Below are 15,004 nucleotides of genomic sequence, written 5' to 3' on the forward strand. Positions count from 1 at the left end.
TAATGAGAAGTGAGCAACATCTGTGCAAAGCTGATATTGTAAACAACAATTCAGTTTACTCCTAAAGATCTGTAAAGGCCTGAACATTTTATGTGGTGCCTCCAGGAGGAGAGGCAGTCATAGATGCTCCATCAGTGCCTTCCACGCTGAACGCAGATATGTTTATAAAGATTGATATATCAACATGTATATGAGCCTTTTGTTCACCTCTAGGAACCCTTAAACCTGGCAAAGGAGAAGGTCCAGGCTAAAGTACTGACATAGCCATAGAGCTCTCAGTCACAAACTGAGAACAATTTTTAAACTCTAAACCTTTTCTTTACTTAGGGAAAATAGATCCTCTATCACAATGTTATCCTTTACTCTATCCAGAAATAAAAAAAATGTGAAAATTATTCTTTTTCCTCCTGCAGTTTTCTATGAAAAAGCTGCTTAAATTTAAAGGTTTAGTGCACCTTTTCATGGCCGAGAAAACGGCACTCATGTTTTAAAACCTGCTCCCCTAATGCCTGCAATATCCTATATAACATTCACAATACATTGTCTTTTATTTGTACCTTACACACTCTTACCCTGTTCTTTTTATTCAGTCACACCTCATCTATCCTCACTTGCACTTTGCACAGGCTCTAAATGTAAGCAAACCCCTTATTGTATATATATATATATATATATCCATCTATCATCTACTTTAACAGATAGTATCATACAGTGGGACTTTGTATCCCAATACAATATGGATATCAAAATGCATGGCTATATTAACCAACATGGTTTACTCATACTGAATATAGCAGTAGATAGTGCAATTACATAGAAAACCTACAGCACAAGTGCACATATAATTCACACATATCCCTTTCCTTTACATCAGACACATAACACCAGCATTGACAGTTCACTTTATATATGAACTAGCCGTTAAGCCCGTAATAACGGGCTACATTTAAAAAAAAATTTTTGGTCCATTTCCTTCCCACTCATTCTCCTTCCCACTCCCTCCCCCTCATTCTCCCTCCCACCTCTATTCTCCCTCCCTCCCTCTCGCCTCCCCCCTCTAGTCTCCTTCCCTCTCACCTCCCCCTCCTAGTCTACCTCCCTCTCACCTTCCCCCTCCCCGTCAATTTGGGCGCTCAAGCCAATGAAGCACATGGACGGGCGGGTGATGTCACGCGAAATTATTATTTCGCTTTCGCCCTGCGAATTATTTACGGGTCACCACATTAATGCAGGTTTCAGTGCAGCTTTCTGCTTTTGTGCATTTTACTTTTGCGCAGGATTTTCTGCACACATCTCATTTGCATGCCCATCCTTTTAGTACATCCCACGGAGGAGTCCGCTTTTGCCACGCATGCTAAAAAAAAAAACATGCACAGATAACTAGCTCCGATTTCACACCAAGCCTTACATATTGCACCCTACGCATGGTCTTAACTGGCCATATGCCTGGTTAACCTGTTGCACTGAAGGTGGCTGGAGAGAGAATGGAGTGTCCTTTTGCACTAAGCATTAACATAGGGTTACATTTAAAACGGGGTAAAAGATCACCCTTAGCGCTGAAAGGGATATTGAGAATAAAGTGTGTTTAGCTCAAGCAAGAGGAACTAAGTAAAATCCCTGGTATCTTAAAGAGGTAGGAAGTCCAGTCTTAAAAGCCTTGATAGTGACTGGCTACCTGGTTCATACTGGCACAAGCTACTCGCCATCTAATCCAGGATCTCTGAATAACTGAGACGTGCCCTAGAACCTGGCGTCTCACAGTTGTTTGTGCCTAAATCTGGCCCAGCCACATCTAGGGTCCTTGTACAATCACTGGGGCACTCTATGATCCAGGTATTGCCATGGAAAAAACCCAGGCGTGAAGATGCTTTGCTTTGCCTCCCAGTCAAGGAATAGTATCCTGGCCTGTCTGGCACTAATCTGAAAAATAAAAACAAGGAAATATTTCAGTCAACATATTATTAAATATCTACAGTTACTATATAGTTATACAATTTTTAAGTCTGATTATATGCTTAACATAACCATGGACAGACAGAACTCATCAGCTATAGATTATCCCCCTTCACTTCTTATTTCTTTAACCTAATATCAAATATTATTACACAAATACATCCAGAGGTAGACAAGAGGATTTGGCTCCAAGTACTGGTCCCAGCGAAACAACTATAGGTAAGAGATAACCTTGTTTCCTGGACAATAAATCTTCACATTTAGGCAATGAGAAAAATGTCAAGAAAAATGTGGTTTGAGAGTCCTGTATATCCCCATGAGGGTGGCACCGCAGAAAGATTTAGAGGGGCAATACATACAAAGGTTTGTGGAGGAGAGGCCTAGTGATTAAGAGTAGCAGGCTGGGAAGCCAGAGTTCAAATCCCGCTGCTCCTCCTTGTGACCCTGAGCAAGTCACTTCACCCTCCATGACCTCAGGTACAAATTCTCAGGCCAGTGCAATAATCTTGTAACTAATAAAATGTCTGCTGGTTTTCAGTGCACATTTTTAACACCAAGATTATTTTTTAATTCCTGATGCAGTAAGTTAAAAATGTATTAAAACTGTAAAACGTGCATTCGGCACAGGTGGAGCGCACATTTTTAACTAGGGAAAAGGGTGGGGGCATCCCTGACAGGCTAACTGGATAAGTGACGGCGGCCGCTGCTGCCACTTACCCAATAAATGAAAAACTGATTTATCCATCTATCTGGCAGCGGGAAGCAGCCAATAGAATAAGTACTTTAGCTAGCTAAGTAGGGGTGGCGGCTTCCCGCTGCCAAATAGACAAATTAGTATTTATGCAAGTAAGTGGGGGCGGCAGCTGCCAGCTGTTGTGCCAGTGGACCCTTGGACCGAATGGGGAGTTGATGCTACATGTGGGAAGGAGCCCCAGGTCCCCACCCTTGGAAGGCGAGGCTGGAGGAAAGCAGAGACCTAGCTGGATCTTCATCACTACCAGCCCACGTCCCCCTTAGGTTGAGCCCTCGGGTGCCAGGGCTGGCTGGTCTTAGCTGGGGACTCTGAGGAGAGAGAAGTCCAAGAGGAAGAAGTGAAGCAGGTATTCGGCCAAAGTCAGGGGCAGGCAGCGAAACTCGAAATCTATGTCCAGGCAGAGGCTGGGGCTGGTGGCGAGAAGCGAAGGTCAATGTTCAGTCCAGTGTTAAACCAAGATCAGTCCGAAGGGAAGGAAGGCAAGGAGCATGGGCTACAAGAACTCAGGAATTCAGGCTCTGAAGAAGCAGACCTGTTGCCAAGGCAACAGCTGAAGGCAGGAACCAGCCTTAAATAGACCCTGAGCGGTGATGTCATCAAGGAGGGCCACGGGCTTTTTCCCGCCGTGGGCTCTTTAAATATTGGAGAGGCATGTACGCGCCTAAGGGGATGCTGGGAGGAAGAGAGTGTCGGCAGCAGCAGCTCAGGGCCATGAAGATGAGGAGCAATGGCGGCTCCCTGCCACAAGAGAACCCAGGCCTGATCCTACCATGGCGGCATGGCAGCAGGTGAGTGAAGCCGACCACAGGGCCTCCGCGGCTAGCAAAAGTAACACTGGCACTTACCCAGAGTTTTTTTTGACTATTTTCTTAAACTTTTTTTTACACTTTTTTGTTTTCATAGTGCTAGAAACTTAATTCCAGCTGTAACCAGGGGTTATGTTTCCAGTGCTAAAAAGGGCACACTGGCCAGATACAGTCTCTCTGCATCGGGAGGGAGGGTGGTAATGCTTAATGCCCTCATTTGCATGGGATTTTCATATGAGGGTGAAAGGCACTATTCCCATTTGGGAAATCATGTTTTCTGTGCGCAAAACTCCTTGCTCCATCAGAAGTAAGTTCTGTGGGCAGAAAATGCTCTTTGAAGTGTGGGCAGAATGGTAGATTTGGCTTAATATGCCTTTTTGCATTGGCTTGTAGGATTGTGAGCTCTCTGAGGACAGAGAAATATCTAGATTATCTAAATGTAATCTGCTTTGAAGTACCTAAAAAAACAGAATATAAATCAAATAAATAAAAATAAATCAAATAAATAAATAAATAAATAAAAGGAAGTTGAGGAGGTGGAGGGCACATACCGACCAAGGGAGCAATGTGCTGGCACCAGATTGTGTGAGGCAGATCCCTTCCTTCCCTGCCCAAGCTGATGTCGTCAACTGGTGCTGTCTCCATCCATTAAATCTAGGACCCTGCAGCATGCAGCTGGGGAGGAGATGAGAAGTTGAGGAGATTGTAGGGGGTAGGAAGCAGTATCCTATTGTGAATTGATAAATGGTTATAAGACAGGAAACAGGATTGGACTCAACAATCAGTTTTCCAAATGGAGAAAAATCAATAGTGGAGCGCCCAGGGATCTGTACTGAGACCTATAATGTTTAAGATATTCATTCATCATTTGGAAAAGGCAGTTACGAGTGAGGTGGTCAGATTAACAAATGACACAAAATTAATCAAAGTTGTTTAAACAGCAGCGGATTGTGAGGAATTGCAGGAGGACCTTGCAAGACAAGGAGGCTAGGCTTCTAAATGGCAGATGAAATTTAATGTGGACAAGTGTAAATTGATGCACATAGGGAAAAATAATATCAACTACAGGCACACAATGCTCGGTTCAATATTGGACATCACCAGCCAGGAAAAGAAGCTAGAGGTCCTTGTGGACTGTACTTCGAAATTCTCAGCTCAGTGTGCAGCAAAAGTCCAAAAAAGCAAATAGAATGTTTGGAATTATTTGGAGAGGATTGGAGAATACAGTTGAAAATATATTGCCTCTGCATCTATCCATGTTGCCACTGCACTTTGAATATTGCATGTAGTTCTGGTCGCCCATTATTTATTTATTTATTTATTTAAACATATAGCCCACATCTTCCAGACACTTACATAATTTCATCCATGAAATATTCATAAAACATAACCATAACAAATCATAAAACTCATGATGTCACCATCCCTCTAGTAAGAAGCCATCCATATCCCTCAGCCCCTCTCACCTGGAAGGTCTGGATTGGATGCTTGAAACCTATTTAGCCCAGACAGTTTAAGACACTTTGGGATCAGTTTGAGGAAGCTGTTGAAGAGTAAGAATGTTTAAGTTTTATACTCTGTTGAGGCCTCCCAGTTCCACCCAAGTTAATAAGGCCCAAATTTTGGGGGTACACCTTCTCAAAGGAGATATTGGGAAACAAGAAAACAAATAGAGAAGGGCAACTAAAGGGATGGCACGGTTCCCTTATGAAGAAAGGTTAGACAGGTTAGGACTCTTCAGCTTGAAAAAGAGAGAATGAAGAGGGCTATAACAGATGTTTATAATATCACGAGTAGGATAGGATGGGCAAATAGGGGATGGTTATCTATACTTTCAAATTATATTAAAACAAGGGGACATTCCATTAAACTAACAACCTGCAGATTTAAAAGAAATTATAGAAAGTATTTTTCACTCAACACGCAGTCAAGCTGTGGAATTTGTTGCCAGAGGAAGTGGTCAAGGTGACTAGCATAGCAGTATTTACAAGAGGTTTGAATGAGTTCCTGGAGGAAAAGGCCATAAACAGTTATTAACCAGGTAGACTTGAGAAAATCATTGTTTATCCCTGGGAATGAGCAAGAAGAAATAGCCCTACATTTTGGGATTTACTGAGTACTTGTGTCCTGAACTGGCCATTGTCAGTTCAGGATACTGGGCTTCATGGACCTTGGTCATCTAGCATGGCTTATGTTCTTATGTCTTTAAAGGTTGCTATTTAGATCAGGCAATGATTAATAGAATCAAACTAGTAGCTGTGTCTGTCTGGCAGGCTGCAGGTATTATAATAACTAGGAAACATAGCAGAAACAGATACGTACAAAGTTGGGTCCATAGGCTACGCAGGGGACCTAAGAGACTGGATCTTTGGACATTGACCATCCTAGTATTGTTGGCTATTTGTGGGTAGACATGAGAAAAGTGGGATTGGGAAGGAACTAAGAAGGGTTCTTGTTTGCTTATCTACCCTAGATGATAGACTACCAAGGGGAAGACAAAAAAGACTGTTCTGGAAAAAGAGATACATCTTGCAGGCAGAAACACTCTGCTGCTGGCCACTGAGCTGTGTCCTTAGCAGTGTGGGCAGAATAACTGGACAGAATGGATGGGCTGGATGGATTTTGTTTTCCATCATCATCTACAATGTTGTTATATTACTATGGGCATTTGGTATTCAGGGGGCAGAGTTGGGGCACGAAACAACCGCAGTGGTAGCGTGGCTGCTATCGCGGATTTTAACGAGAGAGAGAGAGAGAGAGAGAGAGAGAGAGAGAGAGAGAGAGAGAGAGAGAGAGAGAGAGAGAGAGAGAGAGAGAGAGAGAGAGAGAGAGAGAGAGAGAGAGAGAGAGAGAGAGAGAGAGCGCCTTACTATAGTGCCTATGCCCTACATAGGTATTTGAATCCCTATGGGAGGGCTACCTACTAACTCGGGGTGGGGATTAGGTATGAGTGTCGGGGGTTGGGGGCCACTTTTGCATTCCACATGAGACCTACTGACAGAACAGTGGTCTCTAGTGCAGATTTGCTGGCCGTCGGAGTGAGGACGCTCACACCAAGAAGTGGTTTGGGCAACGTTCTCTCCACCTAGCTTGATGGACACTCTACCTGGGCAACAACATGCTAGGTGGAGAAAATGTTGGCCAAATCTCCGCTTGGAGTGAGCGTCCTCACTCCGACGGCCAGCAAATCTGCACTAGAGACCACTGTTCTGTCAGTAGGTCTCATGTGGAATGCAAAAGTGGCCCCCAACCCCCGACACTCATACCTAATCCCCACCCCGAGTTAGTAGGTAGCCCTCCCATAGGGATTCAAATACCTATGTAGGGCATAGGCACTATAGTAAGGCGCTCTCTCTCTCTCTCTCTCTCTCTCTCTCTCTCTCTCTCTCTCTCTCTCTCTCTCTCTCTCTCTCTCTCTCTCTCTCTCTCTCTCTCTGACTATCGCGTGCGGCGCTAATGTTTTCGCGAATGGCGAAAACATCGCCGCACACGATGTTTCCCCACTGCACGAAAGAAGCCTCATTTGCATTGGTAGCGCCCCCTAATGCGTTACCAATGCGATATTGGAAAATAAGGCCCTATGCTATTCTGGGTAAAAGTTTATTTTAATTTTTTAGAAAAAAACAAACCTACAAAATATCTGTGGCCTTAGAGGTGATCATCATCCTGTGAAGGAATTATTCTTCCACACTGTCTTCCCCACTCCCCTACCAAGAAAAAAACAATTTACATTCTAAATCATTGTAAAGTAAGTACTTTTTACTTCTTTAGACCATTAGTTTTTAAACTCCAGCTCTGCAGCTGTGTTTCAGGCACAGTTCACACTGATTCTTTCTTTGAGACGGCTTTCTTCACCTATGAAGTTGTAGATCCTTAACTTTGAATGCCTTATTTTAGAACTAGCTTTTACAGAATTTAATTTGCTTCTGAAAGACATTCTATTTAGTAATTCTAATTCCCTCACCTGCTAGACAGTGTGTCTCTGTACTGGGCTTGATTTCTACTTCAACAGACCCCTTGGATTCTCTTCCAAGTTTTCTTGAAAGCTGTTTCTCTGGTTTGGCTAGTCATTCCAAATTTAGCAAAGCTTAGTGACCTTTCTCCCTAATCACCCACATTAAGTAATTACATATGCCTTAAGGTTTTTACAGCAAGAAGTGTGCTGCTGTGTCACAGTGGTACACTATGCATTCTGAATAATTTGCTATTTGTGTGGAGAATCGCTCATTACCAGAACATCAACTCTGTTAGGATTATTCAACTCAGGGTTCCAAATTGTTTTTTAAACAAGAACCTTTTTGGCATCCAACTAAGGGGGGTCATTTTCCAAGAGGATCGCACGCGATAAGGGACGTTTCGCACGCAAAAAGTCCATTATTGCATGCGATACCATGATGGGGGCGGAGTCGGGGCGGCATCAGCCCCCGGAAGAGGAGGAGTCGGGGCGGCACCGGGGGCTGATGCCGCGAAGACTGTGCCGACAGCGAAAGGTAAGCACCTTTATCGCTGTCAGTTTCGTGCCGCGGAGGTGCTATCGCTGCTGGCTATCGCAGGACCACCCCCCGTTTTGCCCCCCGTTACCGCGGGATTCACTATGCCTTGTGGCATTAGTAAATCCAGCCATAAATTTCCCGGACCCCTTGTATTTTTTTTTTTATAGGCCCATCAGACGCTCGCCAGTGGTGGCAGCAGCAGCAGTATGGTGCCTCTCCCAAGCTTGTCAGAAAAGCTAGGAATTTGTTACTGACAGATAAGGAATACTGGAATTGTACGGTGATTTCTGCCATCATCATGTTACTAGAGGGATGCAGAGAAGCATCCTCCTCCACCTTCTTCACTAGCATGGATTTTCTTCTTGTCTCTTTCTAATCTCCCTCTCTTCTTTGGACAGTATTCCCAGAAGAAGCTACCAACAAAATATACAATTAGGTAGTCTGGTCTATTCAGCCTTTCAGGAATCCAGGACTAAAGTAGCCAAGCAAATGTTTTTTTATTTTTATAAAACTTAAATACAAACCCAAGATTACCATTTGAAAAGCAAAGTATATACAACAAACACATTTATTCATACTAACAAGAACACTACCAGGAAAATTAAATACATAAAAGCCCATATTATCTTTAGGGAAAGGGACAACACAATATCCAAAAAAATAAACAAGTAACTTACAGATGATAACTCTGACCAGTCAGCCTAATATTTCAAGGAGGATTTAACCCTCTAACTCAGGAAGATCAGAAGGAACAACTCCTAAAATAATTCCCACCATCGGCTTGTCACTATGGAAAAGTATAAACTGACTGGATGTTGTGAATGATGTGAGTGTGAGCCCCTGTTGCTATGGCACAACTGGCACAACTTTGTAGGCTTGTGCCAACGGTAGGTGAGCGAGTCTTGGCACAGGCAAGGCTATAACAGAGTTCAAAAGTCTATACAAAAGCAAGGCTGAAGCTGTAGATTTGGAGCGAGGCAAGACTGAAGTTGAAACTCTTCTTGCTGAATCAACGCTGAAAGGCTGAAGGAGCCCTTTTATAGGGCAGAAGCTGTGATGTCAGCTGAGGGCGCTGCGGATTTTCCTGCCACAGGCCCTTTAAAAGAATTGACTTTGGGTGCATGCCTAGGGCAGCATCTGGGGATCATGACTTTGGCAGCATCCTGCCATGAGTACAGCTCAGTGGCTTCCTGCAGCAGAAGGAGCCACCGGTCAGAGGGTGAATGCCGTCACTCACTGGAACCTCCCACGGGCGACAAAACGTAACAGTACCCCCTCCTATAAACCCTTCTCCCCAAACCTCTTTTCTTCAGTTTCTGGGGAGACATCAAAGGTGTATCTTTACCATCTTGAACATGGAGGGGATCAACATGAATTCTAGGGATGCTTTGGTCTCTAGGAAGTGCTGAAGGGGCATTTGTTGCTTGATCCTGTCATGTGGACAGGAGTCCTTCAGGGGAACAAAGTGGTGATTGGTAGGTCCCAAGATCATCATGTCGAATGAGGAAGCCTGTGCCATCTCAGCAGAGGCTTCTACCCCATGATGACAGGGTTCAAAGGTTTGGAGCAGTCAGACACCTTGCAGGCTGCTAGGGTTTCAGGTTGTGTTTCATACAATAGGCCAGACCAAGATGTATACTGAAGCTGCAGATCCTGTACTTCAGGCAAGGTGGTCCAGAACACCATACTCAGAGATAAAAACAAGGTGCAGTGCTCCTCGCAGGATGGACCCCAGTGATAAATCTGCAATGCACTCCAATCAATAGATGGTTGATGAAGTTTGATCCAGAGAAATCCAAGTACAAGATGGATGGATGCCTTAAGTAACATATAAAATTGAAATCTTGCTGATGAGGACCAATCTGCCTAGTGTCAGACAGGGTGACCACAATCATGCGACCAGGTAAAGGTGCTCCATAAATGGATGAAATAACACAAGGAGTAGTCAAGCTGATAGTGGGCCAGCCACATTGATGTAAGAGTGAGTCCTGGGTAAAGTTTCCCCTCTGCTTTGGTATCGATTAAAGCTTCCGTCTGAACTGAGTGTTCTCCAAAGGTGAGGGACACCGGTACCATCAACTGTGGAGAGGAATCAGGATGGTGAAAAACTGTCCTCCTGACTAGGGTTGTCTTTAAAGAGTTCCTCGGTCTTTCAGGACACTGACTGATAAAATGCCCCTTTGCTGCGCAATAGAGGCAGAGCTTATTCTGTCTCTGCCTCTGCTTTTCATCAGAAGAGAGTCAAGTGTTATCCAATTGCTTGAGTTCTTCAAAAGCAAGGGCTTTCGGTGGTTCTAGGATGGCCTATGAGTGGTTTGAAGGTTGGGGAGCCACAGAAGTGGTCCAATGGTAGATCTTTCTCTCACGAGCTTGTTCCTGGAATCTCAGATCAATACTAATAGCCAAGGCAATATGTGCTTCAAGGGATGGAGAAAGGTCCCGGGCTGCTAGTTCATCTTTTAGTCTCCCAGATAGTCTTTGGAAAAAAATGGCGGTTTTGCTATTTTCACCCCAACCGAGTTTGGAAGCTAAAGTATGTAATTCTACTGCATATTCACCAACAGAACGATTGCCTTGAGAATACGAAGAAGTTTTGTGGCAGCGGATAAGATGCATCCAGGTTGGTCAAAGATCAAGCAGAATTGTTGTGTGAAATTATCCAAATTCCTGAGAAGCAAGTCATCTTGTTCTCAAAAGGGAGAGGCCCAAGCGAGAGCGGGACCATCCAACAGGGAGATTATATATGTAATCTTGACATGATCAGAACAAAACCAAGCCAGCTCTAACTTGAATTGCATCTTGCACAGATTAAGGAATCCCCTGCACCCCTTAGGATCACCACTATAACTAGTAGGTGGCAGGAGTTGAATCATGGATTCACCAGTCCAGATGGATGTGGGTGCAGGATTTGCCAGAGCTGGAACTGAGACTGAAGCCGAAGGTTGGACTTGGATCACATCTAAGCACTGAGACAAGGTCTGAAGGAGTGCAGGAGACCGATCAATTCCATCTTTTTTTCCTGCATCTGGGTGATTAAGGCAGCGATGGCTCCTTGCACATGGCCTCTTGCACATGGCCTCTTGCACATGGCCTCAGCAATCTGTTGCAAGCAACGTTAGTATGAGCCCCTCTTGCCATGGTGCAATTGACGCAACTTCATAGGCTAAGCCCTAAAGCTTGCGCCGATGGTAGGTGAGTGAGTCTTGACACGGGCCAGGCTATGACAGAGTTCGAAAGTCTATACAAAGGCAAGGCTGAAGCTGAAAACCATCTGGCTGATGCAAGGCTGAAATGCTGAAGGAGACCTTTTATAGGGCAGAAGATGTGACGTCATCTGAGGGCACCACGGGCTTTTCCTGCCATGGGCCCTTTAAATGAATTGACTTTGAGCGCGCACCTAGGGAAACATCCAAAGATCGTGACTGTGGCAGCATCCTGCCACAAAGGGAGCCACCTGTCAGAGGGTGAGTCCCGTAGCTCGCAAGAACCTACTGTGGGCGACAAAACATAACACTGGGTTCAAAAACCACATATTTCACATTGTGATACTTAATTAATCATTTTGAGAGGCATTTAAGGAAAAACCTTGCTCCAATCTGTAGGACCTTCAGTTTTAGAAGCAAAAATTGCTTCCTTTTTTTGATCACTTGTAAGAGAGACTGAGACTGAGACTAACTATAAGGCCCTTATATTAGGTAGGTATTTATACCTCTATATTCACTCTGATTGCCGAGTGCCTGCTTGCAAATCACATCGTGATTAATCAGCTGAATTTCAGTCATACGCATGCGCTTATATACAGCCTCGCAAAGCCGCCGTCCAGTAGGAGATTTCTCCCAGACCGCGATGAAGCAACATTCACGCTCGCGGGACAGTAAGTACAAGTTGAAGCTCAAGCAAGGCAAGTGTAATCCCAGTAAAACGGGTTGTGATTTAAACTTTATTCTTTCAGAAATTTAAAAGTTATCGAATATGCTCTGGCAGATGTCCACAGTCAGAGGAGTTCCTGAAGCAGCACAGGACGCGAAACGTGCACGTCGAACTATACTCTGCACTGCACTTTGAATGACCGGGAAGGGTTGCACCCTCCATGAATTCTGATCCTCGAAAGGGAAGTATTGTTGCCTAAAAATTTTTATCTAAAAAGGAAAAGTCAAACAAAAAACTAAAAATCAAAAAACACAGGTGAAACAGTGACCAATGATTAAAGATGATCCCTAATGCGACTTACAAGCAGAGAAGCCAATAAGTTTGCAGGATGGTATGAGAGTCACTTGATCACCTACATGAAATTATAAATAACATTACATAAAGTTGTCAATCGGAACTATCTTCAAATTTTGGAACCTAACGTTTTATATATTATTATTATATTGTTCGTTGGTATCGAGCTAAGGTTGGAGTCAAGTAATTATCGCAAATAAAAGCTCTTGCCATGGGAGGAGGAATCTTGAGAATTTCAAGCAAATATTTTTTAAACATATCCTTTGTGGAGATCACTTCCAATTTTGGGAAGCTGATGAAATGCAAGTTCTTGAAGATGTTTTCCAAATTCTCCAGTTTACGATGTATATTTAAGTTATCCTTAACCAAGACAGACATTTGTTTGAGCCTGAACCACTTTCTGATCCAACAATTCAAATCTTGTATTATTCTTCTCTAAAGATTTCTCAAGGCTAAAAGTCTCCCATTAATATCTTGATAGTTGTAAATGACTGCACAAATTTCATCAGTTAAGTTGTTCCATAAGCCCTTGATGCCCAACCAAATTGTTTTGAGTGTAAATTCTTAAACACTTAAAGAGTTTCTGTGCCACCCCAGCAGTTACTTCTTCATGTGGCAAGTTTACTCCTTCCTTCCCAGTCGGTCCCCCAGCTTCCTGAAGGGTTTCTGCCAGTATCTGAGTCTCCAGGTCACCAGGCAAGCCTATCTCACATTCTCCCAGACTTGCTCAAGACAAAACCTCAGTCATGGTGACATCATCACTGGGGGACCATTCCTGCCTGAAGCTACCTTGTCCTTTTGAAGCTAGCTCCTCTGAGATGCTCAGCTCCTTTGGGATCAAAAAAATATCCAAAGCCAGGGAGGTCATCGGTGATCATTCCTCTGATTATTCTCCAAGCGGTCTTCCTTGGAGAAATAGACTAATCATTGCCATGGAAAACAAAAACAGTCAACAGCCCCAGGAACAAGGGCCATTGCCAACTCAGATGGAAAAACATGAATCCTGCCCTTTCTCTTTGCTAAATTCTGTACCTACTGCTGCATATGATGAAGAGAAAAAGGCAAGCCCTGCACCACAGCACAGACTACCATACATCCACCATCTTGCTCCATTCCCTAATCTGTGACTAGTGGTTTCTTCAAGCAAAAATGTCTAATTGATTTGTTCTATACCAGATCCATTTATTTTGCATTGGATTTTTCTTTTTGGGCAACTGCATTTATTTATTTCTGCCAGGTCACACTGATTGATTCTGCAGGGGTTAATCATCTGTAAATATAAACAGCAGAAGCTCAAACCTATTTTTAAGGTGCTTTAAACAAATACAGGTACTGGGGGGGGGGGGGAACAACAACAGACGTATGATAATAAAACACACATTTTGGGGCCTCATTTTCCAATATCGCATGCGATACCAAAAAGGGGTGTTACCTTATGCTAATAAGCATATGTATCACAAATTGCGAGCTACATTGCGGTTCATGATGTTTCCGGACAAGCCTGTTTTTGAGAGAGAGAGAGAGAGAGAGAGAGAGACTTGCTATAGTGCCTCCTCCCTAGCCAGGTATTTGTATCCCTATGGTAGGCCCACCTAGTAACTCGAGGTGGGGATTAGGTATTAGTGTAGGGGGTTGGGGCCACTTTCACATTCAACATGAGATGGACACTAGAACATTGCCCAAATCTCATCTTGGAGTGAGTTTCCTCACTCCGAAGGCCATCAAATCTTCACAAGAGACCACTGTTCTGTTCGTACGTCTCATGTTGAATGTGAAAGTGGCCCCCAACCCCCTACACTAATACCTAATCCCCACCTCGAGTTACTAGGTGGGCCTCCCATAGGGATACAAATACCTGGCTAGGGAGGAGGCACTATAGCAAGTCTCTCTCTCTCTCTCTCTCTCTCTCTCTCTCTCTCTCTCTCTCTCTCTCTCTCTCTCTCTCTCTCTCTCTCTCTCTCTCTCTCTCACAGGCTGTCCAGAAACATCATGAACCACAATAAACCTTTACCGGCCTCTAGTGCACAACATACCGCAAATGAAAGAGGTGTAGCTATTGGTCGTGTTAGGAGCCAACTCCGCCCCCTGAATTAAAAATTTGCGTTCGCAAATCACGTTAACGGCTGTTAGCGCAATTATCTCCTGCAGTAACTCCTTGGAAAATGACCCCCTTGGTTTGTAATAGTGATAATGACATCCAGGTGGAACATTAATAGGAATTACATATTACAAGAGTATTCCTTTCCATCCCTTATTACTTGTAGTGGTGATTCATGATCATCAAAAGAGGATTTTAAAAAATTAGATTACAGCAGTCAAAAATATATATTGCTACTGTGAAACTCTGACTGGAGGATAGCAGCTGTGCTCCAACCCAAACAATCAGCCAAACAAGATGTTTCTCAATGTGCTAAATATGCAGCTTATTAAAGACAACAAGGGAAGAAAAACAAAACAATGCCCCTCGCTCTTCTAAAATAAATAGATCAAATAAAATACACAAGCTTGAATCAGTTTTGAAATTTACCACTGGAACTCCTGTATTTGGTGAGGGTCTAATCTGTGGAATCTATTGTCAGAAGACGTGATTGAGGCAACTAGCACAGCGGGGTTTAAAAGAGGCTTGGACAAGTTCCTGGAGGAACAGTCCATAACACATTATTAGCCAGGTAGACTAAAGAAAGCCATTGCTATTCCTGGGAATGAAAAATAGGAATTAGATCTATTTTGGGGGGGGTCAACCAGGTACTTGCTATCTGAATTGGCCACTGTCA

This window comes from Rhinatrema bivittatum, chromosome 2 (genome assembly GCF_901001135.1).
Source record: "Rhinatrema bivittatum chromosome 2, aRhiBiv1.1, whole genome shotgun sequence".
NCBI classification, from domain to species: Eukaryota; Metazoa; Chordata; class Amphibia; order Gymnophiona; family Rhinatrematidae; genus Rhinatrema; species Rhinatrema bivittatum.